Below are 17,617 nucleotides of genomic sequence, written 5' to 3'. Positions count from 1 at the left end.
GGAGCTAGTCTCCACAGCACGATGTAATAAACCCGCATGCAGCGAAATGCTCTTTGCCTGGGCATCCCCTTTGTCGGAGAGAAGCGCGCTGGCGCCTGTGGAAAGAGCCTTAAGGAAAGGGACACGTCTGTCACTGCAGAGCGACGGAAGCCTGGCTGCTAAGGAGACACGAGGACAAGATTAGGGCAGTGGAAAGGGCTCCACTCGGAGGAAGGAGTCTGGGCAGAAAGCATGCCTGTCCTGAGCCTTTGGGTCTAAGGAGAAAGCGATCCTTGGCCACCTGTCCGTGGTGGAGACATGGGTTTACCACCAGGTGCCTACGCTGAACTCGAGAAACAACGCCCAGAAAGAACTGGCCCTCGGATGCCATCTTCCTCCAGAATGTGGAAGCTTGGAGGAGTCAAGGGGTTTAGGGAAAGGAGTGGGGACAGTCCCCCGAAAGCTCCCTATTCAGTGCACGGGCGGTGTGCAGGGATCCTGTCACCTCTCCTTTCCTGTGGGGAAAGCACTGGCCTAGTCCGTGAATCTGCCTGAGCGCCAGAGTAAAAGGCCAAGCGATGCCTACACCGGGAGATAGTAGTGTGCCTAGAGTGCAATCCTTGGCTACGCACGCTACTGCAGGGTTGTGGCTATGTCTGCTTAGTTCGGCCTGGCAGGGTGAACCCAGGACGCTAACATGGAGCCCAGGAAAGCAAGGCCCAAGAGGCACCAGCTCTCCAGCAGCTCTTCTTGCCTGACGCGACTGAAGCCTTGCTGAGGAAGCAGCGGCGAAGTGCTGTTCACTCCAAGCCAAAGCCTCTGCGAAAGCACAGCATGCGCTGAGAAATGTTCTGCGGGCTGCTGATGCTTGCCTGAGGCCAGTCTCACGGTGGGAGCAACCCCGCATACAGCGAAAGCCTCTTTGCCTGGGCATCTCCCCCTGGGAAAGTGTAGCATTCGTTGGGAAATCAGAGTTGGGTTTGGGGATGCTGTTGCTGCTTGCCTGAGCTAGTCTCCGCAGCACGGTGGAAGATAACCGCATGGAGCGAAATACTCTTTGCCCTAGCATCCCCTCTGCCTGAGAGAGAAGCATGGTTGCACACGTCTGTCACCGCGCTCCCCAGGAGCAAGTGTGGGAAGACGCAGCACGCCGGCCCCGGGGAAGAGAAGGAGCCTTTGGCCTTGGGGTCGGGAAACGCTCGGGAAGCAGGATAGCCTGCCGTGGCACGAACAGCAGGCCGGTGGCAAGACAAGTGTCACCCGCTCCCTGTGCGGAGAGATGGTAGCCTGGCTGCTAAGGAGACATGAGGGGACGACTAGGGCAGGGGCGCATGCTCCACTCTGAGGAAGGAGTCTGGGCAGAAAGCAGGCCTGTCCTGTGCCTCAGCTCACAAGGGGACAGCATCTCCTTGCCACCTGTCCCAAGGTCAGGCTTGGGCTTGCCACCAGGTGCCAAACACGGAATTCGCAGAAACAACCCCATGGAGAAACGGGCAGTCAGATGCCGTCTTCCACCAAGATGTGGCAGGGAGTGTGCCGGGGAAAGAGTGGAGACACTCCCCTACAGTTCCCCATCCCAGTTCACGGGCCGTGTGCAGGGATCCTGTCGCCTCCTCTCTCCTGAGGTGAAGGCACTGGCCTAGGCCCAGAGTCTGACTGAGAAAAGGCAAAGCCTTACCTATGCCAGGAGATGGTAATAGGCATAGAGTGCCATGCTAGGACACGCACGCTGCTTCAGGGTTGTGACTGTGTCTGCTTAGTTTGGCTTAACAAGATGAACCCCAGGCGCGAACTTGGAGCAGGCAAAGCAAGGCCCAAGAGGAACCAGCTCTCCCCCTCCCGCGACAGAGCGAACGACCAAAGCCTTGCTGAGGAAGCAGCAGCGACGTACGGTTCGCGCCAAGCTGAAAACCTCTGTGAAAGCATAGCAGTCGCTGGGAAATCAGAGTCGGTTCTGTGGGCTGCTTTTGTTGCTTGCCTTAGCCTAGTATTCGCAGCACGATGGGAGAAACCCGCATAGAGGGAAAGCCTCTTTGCCGGGGCATCGCCGCTGGCAAAGCACAGCATTCTTTGGGAAATCAGAGTCGGGGAAGAGAAGGAGCCGTTGGCCTTGGGGTCGGGAAACGCGAAAAGCCTCTTTGCCTGGGCTTCTCCCCTAGGAAAGCACAGCATTCGTTGGGAAATCAGAGTTCGTTGGGGAACGCTGCTGCTGCTTGCCTAAGATAGTCTCCGCAGCACGGTGGAATATACCCGCAAGGAGCGAAATTCTCTTTGCCCTAGAATCCCCTCTGCCTGAGAGAGAAGCATGGTTGCACACGTCTGTCACCACGCTCCCCAGGAGCAAGTGTGGGGTAGGCGCAGCACGCCGCCCCCAGGGAAGAGAAGGAGCCGTTGGCCTTGGGGTCGGGAATCGCTCGGTAAGCAGGATAGCCTGCCGTGGCGCGAACAGCAGGCCGGTGGCAAGACAAGTGTCACCCGCTCCCTGTACGGAGAGATGGAAGCTTGGTGCAAAGGAGACGAGGGGATAAGAAGGGCAGGGGCGCGTGCTCCACGCTAAGGAAGGAGTCTGGGCAGAGGCAGGCAGAAGGAGACAGCATCTCCTTGACCACCTGTCCCAAGGACAGCCTTGTGCTTGCCACCAGGTGCCGTACTCGGAACTCACAGAAACAACCCAATGGAGAAAGGGGCAGTCAGATGCTGTCTTCCACCAAAATGTGGCAGCATTGTCGGTGGCAGGGGTGTGCCAGGGAAGGAGTGGAGACAGTCCCCCACAGTACCCCATCCCAGTGCACGGACCGTGTACAGGGATCCTGTGGCCTCCTCCCTCCTGTGGTGAAGACACTGGCCTAGGCCCAGAGTCTGCCTGAGCGCGGGAGCAAAAGGAAAAGCCTTACCTACACCAGGAGATGGTAAAAGGCATAGAGTGCCATGCTAGGCCACGCAGGCTGCTGCAGGGTGGTGACTGTGTCTGCTTAGTTAGGCTTAGCAAGGTGAACCTCGGACTTGAACTTGGAGCCCGGGAACGCAAGGCCCAGGAGGCACCAGCTCTCCCGCGGCTGTACCACTCTGCCGCGACAGAGCGAAAGAAAAGGCCTTGCTGAGAAAGCAGTAGCGAAGTGCGGTTCGCGCCAAGCTGAAAACCTCTGCGACAGCATAGCTGTCGCTGGGAAATCACAGTCGGTTCTGTGGGCTGCTTTCGTTGCTTGCCTTAGCCTAGTATTCGCAGCACGATGGGAGAAGCCCGCATAGAGCGAAAGCCTCTTTGCCGGGGCATCCCCTATGGGAAAGTACAGCATTCTTTGGGAAATCAGAGTCGGGTCTGTGGGATGCTGCCTGCTGCTTGCCGGAGCTAGTCTCCACCGCACGGTGTAATAAACCCGCATGGAGCGAAATCCTCTTGGCCTGAGCATCCCCTCTTCCTGAGAGAGAAGCGCAGTGGCGCCTGTGGAAAGATTATTAAGGAAAGGGACATGTCTGTCACTGCAGAGCGACGGAAGCCTGGCTGCTAAAGAGACCAGAGGGCACGATTAGGGCAGGGGAAAGGGCTCCACTCTGAGGAAGGAGTCTGGGCAGAAAGCATGCCTGTCCCGAGACTTTGGGCCCAAGGAGATCTCAGCAGCTCCTTGGTCACCTGTCCTTGGTGGAGACATGGGCTTGCCACCAGGCGCCTACCCTGAACTCAAGAAACAACTCCCAGAAGGAACTCGCCATCAGATGCCATCTTCCTCCAGGATGTGGAAGCTTGGAGGAAGCAGAGGGTTTAAGGGGAAGGAGTGGGGACAGTCCCCCAAAGCTAACTATTCAGTGCACGGGCGGTGTGCAGGGATCCTGTCACCTCTCCTTTCCTGTGGGGAAAGCACTGGCCTAGTCCGCGAGTCCGCCTGAGCGCCAGAGTAAAAGGCCAAGCGATGCCTACACCGGGACTTGGTAGTGTGCATAGAGTGCCATCCTTAGCTACGCAAGCTACTGCACGGTTGTGGCTGTGTCTGCTTAGTTCAGCCTGGCAGCGTAAACCCAGGACGCGAACGTGGAGCCCGGGAAAGCAGGGCCCAATTGGCACCAGCTCTCCCGCAGCTCCTCTTCCCTGACGCAACTGAAGCCTTGCTGAGGAAGCAGCGGCGAAGTGCTGTTCGCTCCAAGCCAAAGACTCTGCGGAAGCACAGCATGCGCTGAGAAATGCTCTGCGGGCTGCTGCTGCTTGCCTGAGCCAAGTCAGGCGGTGGGAGAAACCCCGCATACAGCGAAAGCCTCTTTGCCTGGGCGTCTCCCCTGGGAAAGCACAGTATTCGTTGGGAAATCAGAGTTAGGTGTTGGGATGCTGCTTCTGTTTGCCTGAGCTAGTCTCCGCAGCACTGTGGAAGATTCCCGCATGGAACGAAGTACTCTTTGCCCTAGCATCCCCTCTGCCTGAGAGAGAAGCATGGTTGCACACGTCTGTCACCGCGCTCCCCAGGAACAAGTGTGGGGAAGATGCAACACGCCGCCCCGGGGAAGAGAAGGAGTCCTTGGCCCTGGGGTCAGGAAACGCTCAGGAATTAGGATAGCCTGCCGTGGCACGAACAGCAGGTCGGAGGCAATACAAGTGTCACCCGCTCCCTGTGCCTAGAGATGGAAGCCTGGATGGGAAGGAGACATGAGGGGACGACTAGGGCAGGGGCGTGTGCTCCACTCTGAGGATGGAATCTGGGCAGAAAGCAGGCAGAAGGGGACAGAATCTCTTTGGCCACATGTCGCAAGGGAAGCCTGGGCATTGCCACCAGGTGCCGTACTCGGAACTCGCAGAAACAACCCCATGGAGAAACGGGCAGTCAGATGCTGTCTTCCACCAAGATGTGGCAGCGTTGTCGGTGGAAGGGGGTGTGCCAGGGAAGGAGTGGAGACCGTCCCCCACAGTACCCCATCCCAGTGCACGGGCAGTGTGCAGGGATCCTGTCGCCTCCTCTCTCCTGTGGTGAAGGCACTGGCCTAGGCCCAGAGTCTGCCGGAGCGCCGGAGCAAAAGGAAAAGCCTTACGTACGCCAGCAGATGGTAATAGGCATAGAGTGCCATGCTAGGCCATGCAGGCTGCTGCAGGGTGTTGTCCGTGTCTGCTTAGTTCGGCTTAGCAAGGTGAACCCCGGGCGCGAACTTGGAGCTCGGGAACTCAAAGCCCAAGATGAAACAGCTCTCCCGCGGCTCTTCTTCCCTGCCGCGAAGAACGAACGACCAAAGCCTTCCTGAGAAAGCAGTAGCGAAGTGCGGGTCGCGCCAAGCTGAAAAATTCTGAGAAAGCGTAGCAGTTGCTGGGAAATCGAGTCGGTTCTGTGGGCTGCTTTCGTTGCTTGCCTTAGCTTAGTATTCGCAGCACGATGGGAGAAACCCGCATAGAGGGAAAGCCTCTTTGCTGGGGCATCCCCTCTGGGAAAGCACAGCATTCTTTGGGAAATCAGAGTCGGGTCTGTGGGATGCTGCCTGCTGCTTGCCGGAGCTAGTCTCCACAGCACGATGTAATAAACCCGCATGCAGCGAAATGCTCTTTGCCTGGGCATCCCCTTTGTCGGAGAGAAGCGCGCTGGCGCCTGTGGAAAGAGCCTTAAGGAAAGGGACACGTCTGTCACTGCAGAGCGACGGAAGCCTGGCTGCTAAGGAGACACGAGGACAAGATTAGGGCAGTGGAAAGGGCTCCACTCGGAGGAAGGAGTCTGGGCAGAAAGCATGCCTGTCCTGAGCCTTTGGGTCTAAGGAGAAAGCGATCCTTGGCCACCTGTCCGTGGTGGAGACATGGGTTTACCACCAGGTGCCTACGCTGAACTCGAGAAACAACGCCCAGAAAGAACTGGCCCTCGGATGCCATCTTCCTCCAGAATGTGGAAGCTTGGAGGAGTCAAGGGGTTTAGGGAAAGGAGTGGGGACAGTCCCCCGAAAGCTCCCTATTCAGTGCACGGGCGGTGTGCAGGGATCCTGTCACCTCTCCTTTCCTGTGGGGAAAGCACTGGCCTAGTCCGTGAATCTGCCTGAGCGCCAGAGTAAAAGGCCAAGCGATGCCTACACCGGGAGATAGTAGTGTGCCTAGAGTGCAATCCTTGGCTACGCACGCTACTGCAGGGTTGTGGCTATGTCTGCTTAGTTCGGCCTGGCAGGGTGAACCCAGGACGCTAACATGGAGCCCAGGAAAGCAAGGCCCAAGAGGCACCAGCTCTCCAGCAGCTCTTCTTGCCTGACGCGACTGAAGCCTTGCTGAGGAAGCAGCGGCGAAGTGCTGTTCACTCCAAGCCAAAGCCTCTGCGAAAGCACAGCATGCGCTGAGAAATGTTCTGCGGGCTGCTGATGCTTGCCTGAGGCCAGTCTCACGGTGGGAGCAACCCCGCATACAGCGAAAGCCTCTTTGCCTGGGCATCTCCCCCTGGGAAAGTGTAGCATTCGTTGGGAAATCAGAGTTGGGTTTGGGGATGCTGTTGCTGCTTGCCTGAGCTAGTCTCCGCAGCACGGTGGAAGATAACCGCATGGAGCGAAATACTCTTTGCCCTAGCATCCCCTCTGCCTGAGAGAGAAGCATGGTTGCACACGTCTGTCACCGCGCTCCCCAGGAGCAAGTGTGGGAAGACGCAGCACGCCGGCCCCGGGGAAGAGAAGGAGCCTTTGGCCTTGGGGTCGGGAAACGCTCGGGAAGCAGGATAGCCTGCCGTGGCACGAACAGCAGGCCGGTGGCAAGACAAGTGTCACCCGCTCCCTGTGCGGAGAGATGGTAGCCTGGCTGCTAAGGAGACATGAGGGGACGACTAGGGCAGGGGCGCATGCTCCACTCTGAGGAAGGAGTCTGGGCAGAAAGCAGGCCTGTCCTGTGCCTCAGCTCACAAGGGGACAGCATCTCCTTGCCACCTGTCCCAAGGTCAGGCTTGGGCTTGCCACCAGGTGCCAAACACGGAATTCGCAGAAACAACCCCATGGAGAAACGGGCAGTCAGATGCCGTCTTCCACCAAGATGTGGCAGGGAGTGTGCCGGGGAAAGAGTGGAGACACTCCCCTACAGTTCCCCATCCCAGTTCACGGGCCGTGTGCAGGGATCCTGTCGCCTCCTCTCTCCTGAGGTGAAGGCACTGGCCTAGGCCCAGAGTCTGACTGAGAAAAGGCAAAGCCTTACCTATGCCAGGAGATGGTAATAGGCATAGAGTGCCATGCTAGGACACGCACGCTGCTTCAGGGTTGTGACTGTGTCTGCTTAGTTTGGCTTAACAAGATGAACCCCAGGCGCGAACTTGGAGCAGGCAAAGCAAGGCCCAAGAGGAACCAGCTCTCCCCCTCCCGCGACAGAGCGAACGACCAAAGCCTTGCTGAGGAAGCAGCAGCGACGTACGGTTCGCGCCAAGCTGAAAACCTCTGTGAAAGCATAGCAGTCGCTGGGAAATCAGAGTCGGTTCTGTGGGCTGCTTTTGTTGCTTGCCTTAGCCTAGTATTCGCAGCACGATGGGAGAAACCCGCATAGAGGGAAAGCCTCTTTGCCGGGGCATCGCCGCTGGCAAAGCACAGCATTCTTTGGGAAATCAGAGTCGGGGAAGAGAAGGAGCCGTTGGCCTTGGGGTCGGGAAACGCGAAAAGCCTCTTTGCCTGGGCTTCTCCCCTAGGAAAGCACAGCATTCGTTGGGAAATCAGAGTTCGTTGGGGAACGCTGCTGCTGCTTGCCTAAGATAGTCTCCGCAGCACGGTGGAATATACCCGCAAGGAGCGAAATTCTCTTTGCCCTAGAATCCCCTCTGCCTGAGAGAGAAGCATGGTTGCACACGTCTGTCACCACGCTCCCCAGGAGCAAGTGTGGGGTAGGCGCAGCACGCCGCCCCCAGGGAAGAGAAGGAGCCGTTGGCCTTGGGGTCGGGAATCGCTCGGTAAGCAGGATAGCCTGCCGTGGCGCGAACAGCAGGCCGGTGGCAAGACAAGTGTCACCCGCTCCCTGTACGGAGAGATGGAAGCTTGGTGCAAAGGAGACGAGGGGATAAGAAGGGCAGGGGCGCGTGCTCCACGCTAAGGAAGGAGTCTGGGCAGAGGCAGGCAGAAGGAGACAGCATCTCCTTGACCACCTGTCCCAAGGACAGCCTTGTGCTTGCCACCAGGTGCCGTACTCGGAACTCACAGAAACAACCCAATGGAGAAAGGGGCAGTCAGATGCTGTCTTCCACCAAAATGTGGCAGCATTGTCGGTGGCAGGGGTGTGCCAGGGAAGGAGTGGAGACAGTCCCCCACAGTACCCCATCCCAGTGCACGGACCGTGTACAGGGATCCTGTGGCCTCCTCCCTCCTGTGGTGAAGACACTGGCCTAGGCCCAGAGTCTGCCTGAGCGCGGGAGCAAAAGGAAAAGCCTTACCTACACCAGGAGATGGTAAAAGGCATAGAGTGCCATGCTAGGCCACGCAGGCTGCTGCAGGGTGGTGACTGTGTCTGCTTAGTTAGGCTTAGCAAGGTGAACCTCGGACTTGAACTTGGAGCCCGGGAACGCAAGGCCCAGGAGGCACCAGCTCTCCCGCGGCTGTACCACTCTGCCGCGACAGAGCGAAAGAAAAGGCCTTGCTGAGAAAGCAGTAGCGAAGTGCGGTTCGCGCCAAGCTGAAAACCTCTGCGACAGCATAGCTGTCGCTGGGAAATCACAGTCGGTTCTGTGGGCTGCTTTCGTTGCTTGCCTTAGCCTAGTATTCGCAGCACGATGGGAGAAGCCCGCATAGAGCGAAAGCCTCTTTGCCGGGGCATCCCCTATGGGAAAGTACAGCATTCTTTGGGAAATCAGAGTCGGGTCTGTGGGATGCTGCCTGCTGCTTGCCGGAGCTAGTCTCCACCGCACGGTGTAATAAACCCGCGTGGAGCGAAATCCTCTTGGCCTGAGCATCCCCTCTTCCTGAGAGAGAAGCGCAGTGGCGCCTGTGGAAAGATTATTAAGGAAAGGGACATGTCTGTCACTGCAGAGCGACGGAAGCCTGGCTGCTAAAGAGACCAGAGGGCACGATTAGGGCAGGGGAAAGGGCTCCACTCTGAGGAAGGAGTCTGGGCAGAAAGCATGCCTGTCCCGAGACTTTGGGCCCAAGGAGATCTCAGCAGCTCCTTGGTCACCTGTCCTTGGTGGAGACATGGGCTTGCCACCAGGCGCCTACCCTGAACTCAAGAAACAACTCCCAGAAGGAACTCGCCATCAGATGCCATCTTCCTCCAGGATGTGGAAGCTTGGAGGAAGCAGAGGGTTTAAGGGGAAGGAGTGGGGACAGTCCCCCAAAGCTAACTATTCAGTGCACGGGCGGTGTGCAGGGATCCTGTCACCTCTCCTTTCCTGTGGGGAAAGCACTGGCCTAGTCCGCGAGTCCGCCTGAGCGCCAGAGTAAAAGGCCAAGCGATGCCTACACCGGGACTTGGTAGTGTGCATAGAGTGCCATCCTTAGCTACGCAAGCTACTGCACGGTTGTGGCTGTGTCTGCTTAGTTCAGCCTGGCAGCGTAAACCCAGGACGCGAACGTGGAGCCCGGGAAAGCAGGGCCCAATTGGCACCAGCTCTCCCGCAGCTCCTCTTCCCTGACGCAACTGAAGCCTTGCTGAGGAAGCAGCGGCGAAGTGCTGTTCGCTCCAAGCCAAAGACTCTGCGGAAGCACAGCATGCGCTGAGAAATGCTCTGCGGGCTGCTGCTGCTTGCCTGAGCCAAGTCAGGCGGTGGGAGAAACCCCGCATACAGCGAAAGCCTCTTTGCCTGGGCGTCTCCCCTGGGAAAGCACAGTATTCGTTGGGAAATCAGAGTTAGGTGTTGGGATGCTGCTTCTGTTTGCCTGAGCTAGTCTCCGCAGCACTGTGGAAGATTCCCGCATGGAACGAAGTACTCTTTGCCCTAGCATCCCCTCTGCCTGAGAGAGAAGCATGGTTGCACACGTCTGTCACCGCGCTCCCCAGGAACAAGTGTGGGGAAGATGCAACACGCCGCCCCGGGGAAGAGAAGGAGTCCTTGGCCCTGGGGTCAGGAAACGCTCAGGAATTAGGATAGCCTGCCGTGGCACGAACAGCAGGTCGGAGGCAATACAAGTGTCACCCGCTCCCTGTGCCTAGAGATGGAAGCCTGGATGGGAAGGAGACATGAGGGGACGACTAGGGCAGGGGCGTGTGCTCCACTCTGAGGATGGAATCTGGGCAGAAAGCAGGCAGAAGGGGACAGAATCTCTTTGGCCACATGTCGCAAGGGAAGCCTGGGCATTGCCACCAGGTGCCGTACTCGGAACTCGCAGAAACAACCCCATGGAGAAACGGGCAGTCAGATGCTGTCTTCCACCAAGATGTGGCAGCGTTGTCGGTGGAAGGGGGTGTGCCAGGGAAGGAGTGGAGACCGTCCCCCACAGTACCCCATCCCAGTGCACGGGCAGTGTGCAGGGATCCTGTCGCCTCCTCTCTCCTGTGGTGAAGGCACTGGCCTAGGCCCAGAGTCTGCCGGAGCGCCGGAGCAAAAGGAAAAGCCTTACGTACGCCAGGAGATGGTAATAGGCATAGAGTGCCATGCTAGGCCATGCAGGCTGCTGCAGGGTGTTGTCCGTGTCTGCTTAGTTCGGCTTAGCAAGGTGAACCCCGGGCGCGAACTTGGAGCTCGGGAACTCAAAGCCCAAGATGAAACAGCTCTCCCGCGGCTCTTCTTCCCTGCCGCGAAGAACGAACGACCAAAGCCTTCCTGAGAAAGCAGTAGCGAAGTGCGGGTCGCGCCAAGCTGAAAAATTCTGAGAAAGCGTAGCAGTTGCTGGGAAATCGAGTCGGTTCTGTGGGCTGCTTTCGTTGCTTGCCTTAGCTTAGTATTCGCAGCACGATGGGAGAAACCCGCATAGAGGGAAAGCCTCTTTGCTGGGGCATCCCCTCTGGGAAAGCACAGCATTCTTTGGGAAATCAGAGTCGGGTCTGTGGGATGCTGCCTGCTGCTTGCCGGAGCTAGTCTCCACAGCACGATGTAATAAACCCGCATGCAGCGAAATGCTCTTTGCCTGGGCATCCCCTTTGTCGGAGAGAAGCGCGCTGGCGCCTGTGGAAAGAGCCTTAAGGAAAGGGACACGTCTGTCACTGCAGAGCGACGGAAGCCTGGCTGCTAAGGAGACACGAGGACAAGATTAGGGCAGTGGAAAGGGCTCCACTCGGAGGAAGGAGTCTGGGCAGAAAGCATGCCTGTCCTGAGCCTTTGGGTCTAAGGAGAAAGCGATCCTTGGCCACCTGTCCGTGGTGGAGACATGGGTTTACCACCAGGTGCCTACGCTGAACTCGAGAAACAACGCCCAGAAAGAACTGGCCCTCGGATGCCATCTTCCTCCAGAATGTGGAAGCTTGGAGGAGTCAAGGGGTTTAGGGAAAGGAGTGGGGACAGTCCCCCGAAAGCTCCCTATTCAGTGCACGGGCGGTGTGCAGGGATCCTGTCACCTCTCCTTTCCTGTGGGGAAAGCACTGGCCTAGTCCGTGAATCTGCCTGAGCGCCAGAGTAAAAGGCCAAGCGATGCCTACACCGGGAGATAGTAGTGTGCCTAGAGTGCAATCCTTGGCTACGCACGCTACTGCAGGGTTGTGGCTATGTCTGCTTAGTTCGGCCTGGCAGGGTGAACCCAGGACGCTAACATGGAGCCCAGGAAAGCAAGGCCCAAGAGGCACCAGCTCTCCAGCAGCTCTTCTTGCCTGACGCGACTGAAGCCTTGCTGAGGAAGCAGCGGCGAAGTGCTGTTCACTCCAAGCCAAAGCCTCTGCGAAAGCACAGCATGCGCTGAGAAATGTTCTGCGGGCTGCTGATGCTTGCCTGAGGCCAGTCTCACGGTGGGAGCAACCCCGCATACAGCGAAAGCCTCTTTGCCTGGGCATCTCCCCCTGGGAAAGTGTAGCATTCGTTGGGAAATCAGAGTTGGGTTTGGGGATGCTGTTGCTGCTTGCCTGAGCTAGTCTCCGCAGCACGGTGGAAGATAACCGCATGGAGCGAAATACTCTTTGCCCTAGCATCCCCTCTGCCTGAGAGAGAAGCATGGTTGCATACGTCTGTCACCGCGCTCCCCAGGAGCAAGTGTGGGAAGACGCAGCACGCCGGCCCCGGGGAAGAGAAGGAGCCTTTGGCCTTGGGGTCGGGAAACGCTCGGGAAGCAGGATAGCCTGCCGTGGCACGAACAGCAGGCCGGTGGCAAGACAAGTGTCACCCGCTCCCTGTGCGGAGAGATGGTAGCCTGGCTGCTAAGGAGACATGAGGGGACGACTAGGGCAGGGGCGCATGCTCCACTCTGAGGAAGGAGTCTGGGCAGAAAGCAGGCCTGTCCTGTGCCTCAGCTCACAAGGGGACAGCATCTCCTTGCCACCTGTCCCAAGGTCAGGCTTGGGCTTGCCACCAGGTGCCAAACACGGAATTCGCAGAAACAACCCCATGGAGAAACGGGCAGTCAGATGCCGTCTTCCACCAAGATGTGGCAGGGAGTGTGCCGGGGAAAGAGTGGAGACACTCCCCTACAGTTCCCCATCCCAGTTCACGGGCCGTGTGCAGGGATCCTGTCGCCTCCTCTCTCCTGAGGTGAAGGCACTGGCCTAGGCCCAGAGTCTGACTGAGAAAAGGCAAAGCCTTACCTATGCCAGGAGATGGTAATAGGCATAGAGTGCCATGCTAGGACACGCACGCTGCTTCAGGGTTGTGACTGTGTCTGCTTAGTTTGGCTTAACAAGATGAACCCCAGGCGCGAACTTGGAGCAGGCAAAGCAAGGCCCAAGAGGAACCAGCTCTCCCCCTCCCGCGACAGAGCGAACGACCAAAGCCTTGCTGAGGAAGCAGCAGCGACGTACGGTTCGCGCCAAGCTGAAAACCTCTGTGAAAGCATAGCAGTCGCTGGGAAATCAGAGTCGGTTCTGTGGGCTGCTTTTGTTGCTTGCCTTAGCCTAGTATTCGCAGCACGATGGGAGAAACCCGCATAGAGGGAAAGCCTCTTTGCCGGGGCATCGCCGCTGGCAAAGCACAGCATTCTTTGGGAAATCAGAGTCGGGGAAGAGAAGGAGCCGTTGGCCTTGGGGTCGGGAAACGCGAAAAGCCTCTTTGCCTGGGCTTCTCCCCTAGGAAAGCACAGCATTCGTTGGGAAATCAGAGTTCGTTGGGGAACGCTGCTGCTGCTTGCCTAAGATAGTCTCCGCAGCACGGTGGAATATACCCGCAAGGAGCGAAATTCTCTTTGCCCTAGAATCCCCTCTGCCTGAGAGAGAAGCATGGTTGCACACGTCTGTCACCACGCTCGCCAGGAGCAAGTGTGGGGTAGGCGCAGCACGCCGCCCCCAGGGAAGAGAAGGAGCCGTTGGCCTTGGGGTCGGAAATCGCTCGGTAAGCAGGATAGCCTGCCGTGGCGCGAACAGCAGGCCGGTGGCAAGACAAGTGTCACCCGCTCCCTGTACGGAGAGATGGAAGCTTGGTGCAAAGGAGACGAGGGGATAAGAAGGGCAGGGGCGCGTGCTCCACGCTAAGGAAGGAGTCTGGGCAGAGGCAGGCAGAAGGAGACAGCATCTCCTTGACCACCTGTCCCAAGGACAGCCTTGTGCTTGCCACCAGGTGCCGTACTCGGAACTCACAGAAACAACCCAATGGAGAAAGGGGCAGTCAGATGCTGTCTTCCACCAAAATGTGGCAGCATTGTCGGTGGCAGGGGTGTGCCAGGGAAGGAGTGGAGACAGTCCCCCACAGTACCCCATCCCAGTGCACGGACCGTGTACAGGGATCCTGTGGCCTCCTCCCTCCTGTGGTGAAGACACTGGCCTAGGCCCAGAGTCTGCCTGAGCGCGGGAGCAAAAGGAAAAGCCTTACCTACACCAGGAGATGGTAAAAGGCATAGAGTGCCATGCTAGGCCACGCAGGCTGCTGCAGGGTGGTGACTGTGTCTGCTTAGTTAGGCTTAGCAAGGTGAACCTCGGACTTGAACTTGGAGCCCGGGAACGCAAGGCCCAGGAGGCACCAGCTCTCCCGCGGCTGTACCACTCTGCCGCGACAGAGCGAAAGAAAAGGCCTTGCTGAGAAAGCAGTAGCGAAGTGCGGTTCGCGCCAAGCTGAAAACCTCTGCGACAGCATAGCTGTCGCTGGGAAATCACAGTCGGTTCTGTGGGCTGCTTTCGTTGCTTGCCTTAGCCTAGTATTCGCAGCACGATGGGAGAAGCCCGCATAGAGCGAAAGCCTCTTTGCCGGGGCATCCCCTATGGGAAAGTACAGCATTCTTTGGGAAATCAGAGTCGGGTCTGTGGGATGCTGCCTGCTGCTTGCCGGAGCTAGTCTCCACCGCACGGTGTAATAAACCCACGTGGAGCGAAATCCTCTTGGCCTGAGCATCCCCTCTGCCTGAGAGAGAAGCGCAGTGGCGCCTGTGGAAAGATTATTAAGGAAAGGGACATGTCTGTCACTGCAGAGCGACGGAAGCCTGGCTGCTAAAGAGACCAGAGGGCACGATTAGGGCAGGGGAAAGGGCTCCACTCTGAGGAAGGAGTCTGGGCAGAAAGCATGCCTGTCCCGAGACTTTGGGCCCAAGGAGATCTCAGCAGCTCCTTGGTCACCTGTCCTTGGTGGAGACATGGGCTTGCCACCAGGCGCCTACCCTGAACTCAAGAAACAACTCCCAGAAGGAACTCGCCATCAGATGCCATCTTCCTCCAGGATGTGGAAGCTTGGAGGAAGCAGAGGGTTTAAGGGGAAGGAGTGGGGACAGTCCCCCAAAGCTAACTATTCAGTGCACGGGCGGTGTGCAGGGATCCTGTCACCTCTCCTTTCCTGTGGGGAAAGCACTGGCCTAGTCCGCGAGTCCGCCTGAGCGCCAGAGTAAAAGGCCAAGCGATGCCTACACCGGGACTTGGTAGTGTGCATAGAGTGCCATCCTTAGCTACGCAAGCTACTGCACGGTTGTGGCTGTGTCTGCTTAGTTCAGCCTGGCAGCGTAAACCCAGGACGCGAACGTGGAGCCCGGGAAAGCAGGGCCCAATTGGCACCAGCTCTCCCGCAGCTCCTCTTCCCTGACGCAACTGAAGCCTTGCTGAGGAAGCAGCGGCGAAGTGCTGTTCGCTCCAAGCCAAAGACTCTGCGGAAGCACAGCATGCGCTGAGAAATGCTCTGCGGGCTGCTGCTGCTTGCCTGAGCCAAGTCAGGCGGTGGGAGAAACCCCGCATACAGCGAAAGCCTCTTTGCCTGGGCGTCTCCCCTGGGAAAGCACAGTATTCGTTGGGAAATCAGAGTTAGGTGTTGGGATGCTGCTTCTGTTTGCCTGAGCTAGTCTCCGCAGCACTGTGGAAGATTCCCGCATGGAACGAAGTACTCTTTGCCCTAGCATCCCCTCTGCCTGAGAGAGAAGCATGGTTGCACACGTCTGTCACCGCGCTCCCCAGGAACAAGTGTGGGGAAGATGCAACACGCCGCCCCGGGGAAGAGAAGGAGTCCTTGGCCCTGGGGTCAGGAAACGCTCAGGAATTAGGATAGCCTGCCGTGGCACGAACAGCAGGTCGGAGGCAATACACGTGTCACCCGCTCCCTGTGCCTAGAGATGGAAGCCTGGATGGGAAGGAGACATGAGGGGACGACTAGGGCAGGGGCGTGTGCTCCACTCTGAGGATGGAATCTGGGCAGAAAGCAGGCAGAAGGGGACAGAATCTCTTTGGCCACATGTCGCAAGGGAAGCCTGGGCATTGCCACCAGGTGCCGTACTCGGAACTCGCAGAAACAACCCCATGGAGAAACGGGCAGTCAGATGCTGTCTTCCACCAAGATGTGGCAGCGTTGTCGGTGGAAGGGGGTGTGCCAGGGAAGGAGTGGAGACCGTCCCCCACAGTACCCCATCCCAGTGCACGGGCAGTGTGCAGGGATCCTGTCGCCTCCTCTCTCCTGTGGTGAAGGCACTGGCCTAGGCCCAGAGTCTGCCGGAGCGCCGGAGCAAAAGGAAAAGCCTTACGTACGCCAGGAGATGGTAATAGGCATAGAGTGCCATGCTAGGCCATGCAGGCTGCTGCAGGGTGTTGTCCGTGTCTGCTTAGTTCGGCTTAGCAAGGTGAACCCCGGGCGCGAACTTGGAGCTCGGGAACTCAAAGCCCAAGATGAAACAGCTCTCCCGCGGCTCTTCTTCCCTGCCGCGAAGAACGAACGACCAAAGCCTTCCTGAGAAAGCAGTAGCGAAGTGCGGGTCGCGCCAAGCTGAAAAATTCTGAGAAAGCGTAGCAGTTGCTGGGAAATCGAGTCGGTTCTGTGGGCTGCTTTCGTTGCTTGCCTTAGCTTAGTATTCGCAGCACGATGGGAGAAACCCGCATAGAGGGAAAGCCTCTTTGCTGGGGCATCCCCTCTGGGAAAGCACAGCATTCTTTGGGAAATCAGAGTCGGGTCTGTGGGATGCTGCCTGCTGCTTGCCGGAGCTAGTCTCCACAGCACGATGTAATAAACCCGCATGCAGCGAAATGCTCTTTGCCTGGGCATCCCCTTTGTCGGAGAGAAGCGCGCTGGCGCCTGTGGAAAGAGCCTTAAGGAAAGGGACACGTCTGTCACTGCAGAGCGACGGAAGCCTGGCTGCTAAGGAGACACGAGGACAAGATTAGGGCAGTGGAAAGGGCTCCACTCGGAGGAAGGAGTCTGGGCAGAAAGCATGCCTGTCCTGAGCCTTTGGGTCTAAGGAGAAAGCGATCCTTGGCCACCTGTCCGTGGTGGAGACATGGGTTTACCACCAGGTGCCTACGCTGAACTCGAGAAACAACGCCCAGAAAGAACTGGCCCTCGGATGCCATCTTCCTCCAGAATGTGGAAGCTTGGAGGAGTCAAGGGGTTTAGGGAAAGGAGTGGGGACAGTCCCCCGAAAGCTCCCTATTCAGTGCACGGGCGGTGTGCAGGGATCCTGTCACCTCTCCTTTCCTGTGGGGAAAGCACTGGCCTAGTCCGTGAATCTGCCTGAGCGCCAGAGTAAAAGGCCAAGCGATGCCTACACCGGGAGATAGTAGTGTGCCTAGAGTGCAATCCTTGGCTACGCACGCTACTGCAGGGTTGTGGCTATGTCTGCTTAGTTCGGCCTGGCAGGGTGAACCCAGGACGCTAACATGGAGCCCAGGAAAGCAAGGCCCAAGAGGCACCAGCTCTCCAGCAGCTCTTCTTGCCTGACGCGACTGAAGCCTTGCTGAGGAAGCAGCGGCGAAGTGCTGTTCACTCCAAGCCAAAGCCTCTGCGAAAGCACAGCATGCGCTGAGAAATGTTCTGCGGGCTGCTGATGCTTGCCTGAGGCCAGTCTCACGGTGGGAGCAACCCCGCATACAGCGAAAGCCTCTTTGCCTGGGCATCTCCCCCTGGGAAAGTGTAGCATTCGTTGGGAAATCAGAGTTGGGTTTGGGGATGCTGTTGCTGCTTGCCTGAGCTAGTCTCCGCAGCACGGTGGAAGATAACCGCATGGAGCGAAATACTCTTTGCCCTAGCATCCCCTCTGCCTGAGAGAGAAGCATGGTTGCACACGTCTGTCACCGCGCTCCCCAGGAGCAAGTGTGGGAAGACGCAGCACGCCGGCCCCGGGGAAGAGAAGGAGCCTTTGGCCTTGGGGTCGGGAAACGCTCGGGAAGCAGGATAGCCTGCCGTGGCACGAACAGCAGGCCGGTGGCAAGACAAGTGTCACCCGCTCCCTGTGCGGAGAGATGGTAGCCTGGCTGCTAAGGAGACATGAGGGG

The sequence above is a fragment of the Mustela lutreola genome, chromosome 5 (assembly GCF_030435805.1).
Source record: "Mustela lutreola isolate mMusLut2 chromosome 5, mMusLut2.pri, whole genome shotgun sequence".
In the NCBI taxonomy this organism is placed as follows: Eukaryota; Metazoa; Chordata; class Mammalia; order Carnivora; family Mustelidae; genus Mustela; species Mustela lutreola.
This window is presented reverse-complemented; position numbering follows the sequence as displayed.